At 41.5% G+C, this 7,510-nt stretch overlaps 1 long non-coding RNA gene across 4 annotated transcripts; it reads left to right on the top strand.

Moving 5' to 3' along the window:
- Nucleotides 1–758: 758 nt before the first annotated feature.
- On the top strand, nt 759–7,182 carry LOC125551371 (uncharacterized). 4 transcript variants are annotated; one of them, XR_015600786.1, is made up of 7 exons: nt 764–1,273; nt 3,448–4,883; nt 5,432–5,495; nt 5,832–5,975; nt 6,065–6,360; nt 6,439–6,653; nt 6,754–7,182. It is a non-coding gene; the product is annotated as an uncharacterized LOC125551371 (long non-coding RNA). The 4 variants fall into 4 exon arrangements; XR_015600788.1 differs by having other exon boundaries at nt 759–1,273; nt 3,448–5,495; nt 6,468–6,653; XR_015600787.1 differs by having other exon boundaries at nt 759–1,273; nt 3,448–5,495; nt 6,459–6,653.
- Nucleotides 7,183–7,510: the final 328 nt, after the last annotated feature.

Raw genomic sequence — 7,510 nt, 5'->3', positions numbered from 1 at the left:
ACCCTAGATGCATGTTGGATAGTGGTCGATGGGTGGCATAATAGTAGTAGATGCAGGCAGGAGTCGGTCTACTTGTATCAGACGTGATGCCTATATTGTCATAACTATGCACTTTTCTATCAATTGCCTAACAGTAATTTGTTCACCCACCATACTTTCTGTGCTCAGGAGAGAAGCCTCTAGTGAAAACTATGGCCCCTGGTTCTACTTTTTATCATATATAAAATCCAAAAATACCTTGCTACTATTTATTTACCATTATATTTTGTGTTTTATTTATCTATCTACCACTACGAGATTTGATCCTTGCAAATAACCGCCGAGGGGATTGACAACCCCTTGTTTGCGTTGGGTGCAAGTATTTGCTTTTGTGTGTGCAGGTGCTACTAACGAGGTTTTGTGTGGTTCTCCTACTGGATTGATAATCTTGGTTCTTAACTGAGGGAAATACTTATCTCTACTGCACTGCCTCATCCTCTCGTCTTCGAGGAAATCCCAACGCAGCTCACAAGTAGCACTAGGTATGGTATCACCCTTCCTGTGGGGCGTCACACTTGGTTAGCTAATCCGCATAATGTGGCAACCATTCCTGTTAAGGGGTGGCCCGATCTTCTTAGTGAGTGATACATCTCCAACACATCTATATTTTTTTATTGTTTCATGCTATTATATTATCTGTTTTGGATGTTTTGTATGCATTAATATGCTATTTTATACTCCCTCCGTCCCGAAAAAAATGTCGCAAGGGATTTTTCGCAATTTAGTCCTTTGAACTTTCCCGACCAAACCCGCAGTCCACCCCGTCTCCTTCCTCGCTCTCTTCGTCGCTAACCCACTCCGGCGACGGCGCTGCCTCCGACCCTCCGCCCCACGCCCCATGCCACCTTGCTCCCCCCACCACCTCTCCGCCGCACCATGTAGCCATCGCCTACCCCCCACGCCGCTGCCTTGTTCCCCTGCCAAAACAGAGCAAGCGACAAGGTTCGATTTTTGCCGCCGCCTGGTTCACCTGCGCGTCGTGGATCACCTCCTCGCCGGCTAGCCTCCGTCGACCTCATCCCTTCCCCCCACAGCCCCACCCCGCCGCCGCCGCGTCATCTTCGGCCGGTGGCCCCGCCATGCCGCAGCTTCTTCGCCAGCAAGCCGATGCCGCCTTCCATCCCGTGTCGCTGTCGCCAGCAGGTAGACGACACCGTCCACTCCTGTTCAGCCACGGCACCATCATCCAGCACCACAAGGCCGTCCACTCCTGTTCAAGATTTCATATTCAGAGGTGAGTACTGAAACTACTTGATGCTAAGATTCAGACTAAAGTTCACTGTCAAAACTGTCAATTTGCTCCTTGATGTGGGCATTTCTAGTTTGATCCAAAGATTCAGAAGATTAAGCGACCCATTCACACATCTAGAGCCAATGTAACGCGTCAATAATTCATCGGCGTTTGTTTACTGATTGCCGCTAAAGTTTGATGCTTTCAATCTGGCCATGATTGGGAGAGAGAGAGAGATGTAAAGCAAGATGAGATAGAAACTAGTTCTTCTACAACTTGTATCTGGTTTCACACCCTTTTCTTTATATCCGGGACATAGGTCATGCTGGCATGGTAGCTTACATTGTAGTGCTGATGCAGAGGTCTCCTCTAGTTGGGTTAAATTAAGGCAGTGACATCACGTCTCGGTGTTAGAGTTCTTTTATCAGCATGCTATCAGGTAATTAAGCAAATCAAACCATGTTCAAGTGAATGCTGCTAATTCTTTTTCATTTGGTTTGTAGTGTAGCTTTCCATAATAGGGGACTATGGTCACTTTATTTCTTTTTTTGACGGTGCTACGGCGGGCTTACTATAGAAACTTCGTGACTGTAGTTTCTGCTGCACTAGCACTTGTGGTGTAGCTAGCTAGAAGCTAAGCTTGCATGAATTATTTGTTCGGCTTAATTATCTGCTACTCTCATCATGGAAACAAATTAAAACCATTCTAAATGCTTGTTTCTTACTAAGAAAGAGTAAAGTAACGCTAATTAACAAAGAGTAAAGTACTCCATGATGTGGGCCTCCTCATTGGTTGTAAAGCAAAGCAATTTGACATTATCAATCATGAGTAAATCAGAAACTAGTCTCAGCTTGAGTCCTGATCTTGTGCTTTTTCTTTTTCTTTTAGTGAACTAGTCTAGCTATTGAGTCATGATCTACTGTAGTTTTTTATTTAAATGTTTAATTGAAAAATAATTTTAAATTGTGTGCACAGGTTTCAGTGAACTAGTTCAGCTTGAAACAGTTAACTGAATTATGTCAGTGGAATGGATCTTTTTGAACCACTCCGAATTCTGTTTCTAGAAAATAGCCGGGTCATCTTCACATCCTGTGTTGTGTGTGTTTCTAAAAAAAATAGTTAACTCAATTTAAATGTTGTTAATGCATTTTAGAATTTTAGAATGACTGAATTTTCAGCCAAGTTTGTTTCTGAACAGTAGTGACGTGGAGTAGTGTAGTGGTCCTATAGTGACCAAATTTTCAAATACTCTCTGTAAGTTGGTGAAAATACCCCTTATATACTCTTACAACCTGGGTATGAACCTCTCTTCTCTAGTTCATCTTTACTGAATTTACTGAATGTGTGTATTCTCTGAACCACTTATTCTCTGTCTACTGAATTTTAGTGAATGTGAGATGTACTCCTGTAAACTAAGATGTGCTTTTGTAAAGTGTGATGTCAACTTGTGAATTATACTCTGTGTAGTTGTTTCCGAGGACAATTGTTTATTGCCTGAAAGATAACACAGAACTGATCAAACATCTTGTAGGAGTAATTAACTAGCTATGTTACTCAAGGAAACCTTCCTCAGATTAACTTGTTTATTTATAGTACTTCTCTCCGTCTGTAGAACAATTCTTTAAACTGGAAAAGAGGAGGCAAGAGGGACCATGTGTAGCTGATGTCTGAGAGCCTAAAACTTTCTTATGCAGTAAATTGCCCAAGTTAGCTGTAATACATTCATCTTACTGCAAACAAGAATGGTGTGCCCAGATTTACTCTACTATTTTCAGTTAACTAAACTGGCAAAGACTATGACATGAGAAGTGTCAAACAGTTCAATTTATCTTGCAAGTACAATTTGACCAGATTATATACTGCAATTTTGTTTCAATTAGATGATTGGCTAACTGGAGTACAGATTAACTGAAGCCTGAAACCTGACATACAACACACAACATGCTTAGTCCCTCTTTAGTTCATTCACTTCACATCATTCAACTTTAGAGTTGTGATTCATGATTTGGACATATGGGTGCCCTCTCTTTTCTTTGTAATTTTGATTGGGAGTAAATGACAAAATTACAGGTCATTTTTTGAGAGTGGACTATTTTCCATTATGTTTCTGCTTCAATCTGAATACCATCTTAATGTCATCTCTGAATGAGTACTGTATTAATGATCATTATTACAGGAAGCAACAGCAGCACGAAGAGATTACACTGGATGTCTACTCCTTATGCTTGCAACAACAACATCACTGAGAGATTACAAAAAGGAACAACAACAGTTGCTACAAATCAATCTATAGATCAGAGATTACACTATACCTTCTTCTCCAGAGATGATCAGCAGCGAAGAACAACAGTGCAGCACGAGCACGAGCTCCACCGGCAAGCATGGAGCATGGGAGAGCGTGCACGCACCCGAGCTTGGGTGGCGGCGGCGCTGGTTTTTGGTCACCAGAGGAGCTAATGACGAGCTCCAATGGCGGTGAGCGGCAGACCACCACGGCCAGGAGAACCAGCAACCAATCGACAGCGGAAAGGCGACCTGGAGGACCCGAAGATCACCCTGAAGCTGTTGATCAGCTCGGGGAAGCCATAGGAGGAGCGATGGCATTGAGCTCGTGTGCGGAATCGGCGGCCGGAGTGGGAGGAGACGGGATCGATTCCGTCGATCCACGGCTTCCCAGCAAGCGTGGCTCAAGGACACTACTAGGGAAAACCTTATACACCGAATCTTAGCAGCAGCGTGGTTTAAAACCAGACGCTACTGCTAATTAGCAGTAGCGAGCTCCAGAGAGCAGCGCTACTAATATCTAAGTAGTAGTAGCGCTCTATGCGGAACAAGCGCTACTACTATATTTGCCACGGTGTTGCCTCCCGGCTAGATATAGTAGTAGCGACCTTCCGGGGGACGCGCTACTGCTAAAGTACTCAGTAGCAGCGTTTTTCTTAGAAACTCGCTGCTGTTAAGTATCACCACAACTAATTAAGTTTAGTCCCATACTGCTAAGCGAACAAGGTGTTTACCACCTTAAATATGTTACTTCTCAACCTATCTCGAGCACTTGGTCTTCATTGAACTATATGTGTATGATTTGTAGCTGCAATATGAATCCTCGCCTGTACCTATACAGGTACAGTGAGGATTCATGTTGACTATTTAGATTTTACACAAAAAGATCAATGATGACCAATGTATATTTTTGATGTTTTCACATTGCTTAGACTTACAACGTTTTTTCAGGACAAAGCGTTACTGATTTTGGGATAAACAAAAGAAATAACTACTTCCATTAGCAGTAGCGTTTTTATGTAAAACGCGCTATAGATAAGTTAGCTATAGCGCGTTTTCCTTACGAGCGCTACTGCTAGTTCGACTTAACCACCACCCCGGCTCAAAATTTCGCTAAGTCCTCCTTTCCCCTGTTCCCCTACCCCTGTCGCGCCGCGCCGCCCGAGCCCGAGCCTCCCCTCACCGCCGCCGCCCGAGCCCGCCGCCGCTCTCGACCTCACCGCCGCCGCCTGAGCCCGCCCAGGACCGCCGCCTCCTGATCCCGAGCCCGCCCTCGCCACCCCTACCTCCGTTGCCAAGCACCTCCCCGCCACCGTCTCTCCCCTCTCTGTAAAGCCCCCACCCCCTCTCTCTTTGCTTAGTTAGTAGATGATTTTAGTAGTAGTAGATGTTAATTTAGGGTTCATAGATAATGATTTTTAGTAGTAGTAGATATTAATTAGTAGTAGTGATGGTAAACTAGTTGTATAATTAGCAGTAGTAGATGTAGTAGTAGATGTTAATTAGTAGTAGTAGATGTACTAGTTTCTTTCTATTTATAGTAAGTTTATATTTAGTAAGAACGAGTTGAATTAATAGAACTAGTTTAGTTTTAGTTGAACTAGTTTAGTTTTAGTTGAACTAGTTTAGTAAGTAAATTAATAAACTAGTTGAATTAATAGGACTAATGTATTTTTAGTAAGAAAATTAAAATAACTAGTTGAACTACTTTATTATTAGAAAGAACTAGTTTTTTTCTATTTATAGTAAGTTTATATTTAGTAAGAACTAGTTGAATTAATAGAACTAGTTGAACATGTCATATTTGTTGTTATTTTTTAGTTTAAGCAATTATTCGGGATGTACTAGTTGAATTAATAGGGTTTTTGCTTTTGCAGAAATCAAGGAGCCCCTCCATCATCCCCGCCGTCGTCCCCGTCGCCGACCCCCTCCGACCTCGAGGTGAGACCAGGCAAATCTCCATGTCAGTATGAGTCCTTTATGAGTTTCAGGCGCTTGTTTTGCCGGAGTCCCCGGTCATGTTTTGGTTACACCTCCGAGCGGCCTATGTTTTGCCAGAGTGTTGATTAATTTCCGTTTCGACAAATTTTAGGCGCTCGATATGTCCTTTTTTAGCAAAGGTCATGCCGGATTTTTCCGTGAATTCTGACATGACTTGTGCTAGAATATGTAGGAAATATCGAGTGGTCTGGATTTTTTTGAAAAATAATGATCTAATTTAGGTTTTTAGTACATATATTTAATTGTACAAGTTTAATCTTTGAATTATGAACGTAGGAAATGTCGTACTCGGACGACGACAGTCTCCCGGGGGAGTGCAGCTGGTGCCACGACGATCGAGGTATGTGCGACAAGTTCGTTGAGCTGGATGAAGATCGGCGCTTCAGCATTAAGCTCGAGGAGACCTTCGATGTTGAAACGGTACGCAACAACGACAAGTGTTTTTTTCGTAATTAAGCATGACTTCAACTATTTCAACGTCTAATTTTCATCTTTTACAATTCGACTAGCTTATCCCATGCCATGCAAGACGCTATGTCTTGGAGAGGATGGGTTTTTGAAGACCATGAAAATTTTGAAACAAAGAAAATACACCTAAGGACCCATCATGATATCGATTTTGAAGTAAATCTGTACAATTCTCAAAGCGTGACCCATTTTGGTTGCCACAATTGGGAAGCACTTTGCAAAATGTATGGTTTTTATGAGTGTATGATTGTCGCCATGGATCTTGGTAATCCTGACATCGAGCAAGACAATATGGACATTTGGGTCCTTATTGATACGCTTCCGATTCTACCGCAATGTGAGTTTCTCAAACATAGTTATTAACTAATTTATATTGTTTATTTCAAAATAGTTGACAGCTTATTTCCATTGACAGCTTATTTTGAATCTTCAAAGAATGTGCAGATGATGGTAGACAAAACCCCCTACACTGATGGATCCGAATTAACTTATAAGGAGAAAAGTCATCTGATTGCTTATTGTACTTTTCTTGAGAATTACAATACCTATTATCGAACTCCTCCAAATTATGGTGAATACGTGCCACTAGTGCACGTGTTGAACCACGATAACTTCTATGGAGATACCCTGGTAAGATTTTTTACTATTACGACATCCATTCATCTTTTTCATACTTCTAAAACTAGTACATCATTGCTAACTACGAAGTTATTACTATGTTTTTCAACAGAAAATCCTGATGGATTGTGTGCCTCATCTGATGTATTACAATGGTCACCTTGAAGTTCTGAACATACAGCCAGGTCATCCTACGGATCTCATCTGTGCATATCGTATTTCTGAAACCGGTGAACACATGCTAATCAAAGAGTGGAAAAAATGTTTGGACATTCGTAAGGAGGTTCTTGGAAGCAACATTAAGAGAAAGGCAAGAATTGGAGACAGGATAATCTGCATTCTCCATAATGGAGAGCCAGGGGCTATCTTGTTTTTTGCTATTTTACCTTAGAGAATATAGTAGGTCCTATGAGGTACAATATGTTTATTATGTGATACAATGTGTTAGAGTTGATGACGAGGAGTACTTGTGATTACGACTAGTGACCAATTTGCTATGTGATGTCTCATTGATGAAAATGATGATCTTGAGGAGGTGTTATATGACAATGATGTATTATGATGATAAGTTGTTAATGATATGATGATGATGATGATATTTATTACATCACGGGGTGAAAGAACCGCGGATTAGTTTCATGTGGATGTCCATCCACTTGAAACTAGTCCACGGTTCTTTCACCCCGTTATGTAATAACTCATTATGATTTCAAAACAATTTCTAAATTTCTGTTGTATGAAAACTTGTGTAAAGGTGTACGAATACAACATGAAATAAAAAAGAAATAAAATACGAAATAATAGTAGCAGCGCGGGCAAGGAGAAGCGCTCCTACTAATTACCAGTAGCGCACCTCCACGAACACGCTA

This window comes from Triticum urartu, chromosome 4A (genome assembly GCF_056163025.1).
Source record: "Triticum urartu cultivar PI428250 chromosome 4A, HENAU_Tu73, whole genome shotgun sequence".
NCBI classification, from domain to species: Eukaryota; Viridiplantae; Streptophyta; class Magnoliopsida; order Poales; family Poaceae; genus Triticum; species Triticum urartu.
The sequence above is the reverse complement of the archived record's forward strand: the minus strand, read 5'-3'. Positions and strand labels throughout refer to the sequence as shown.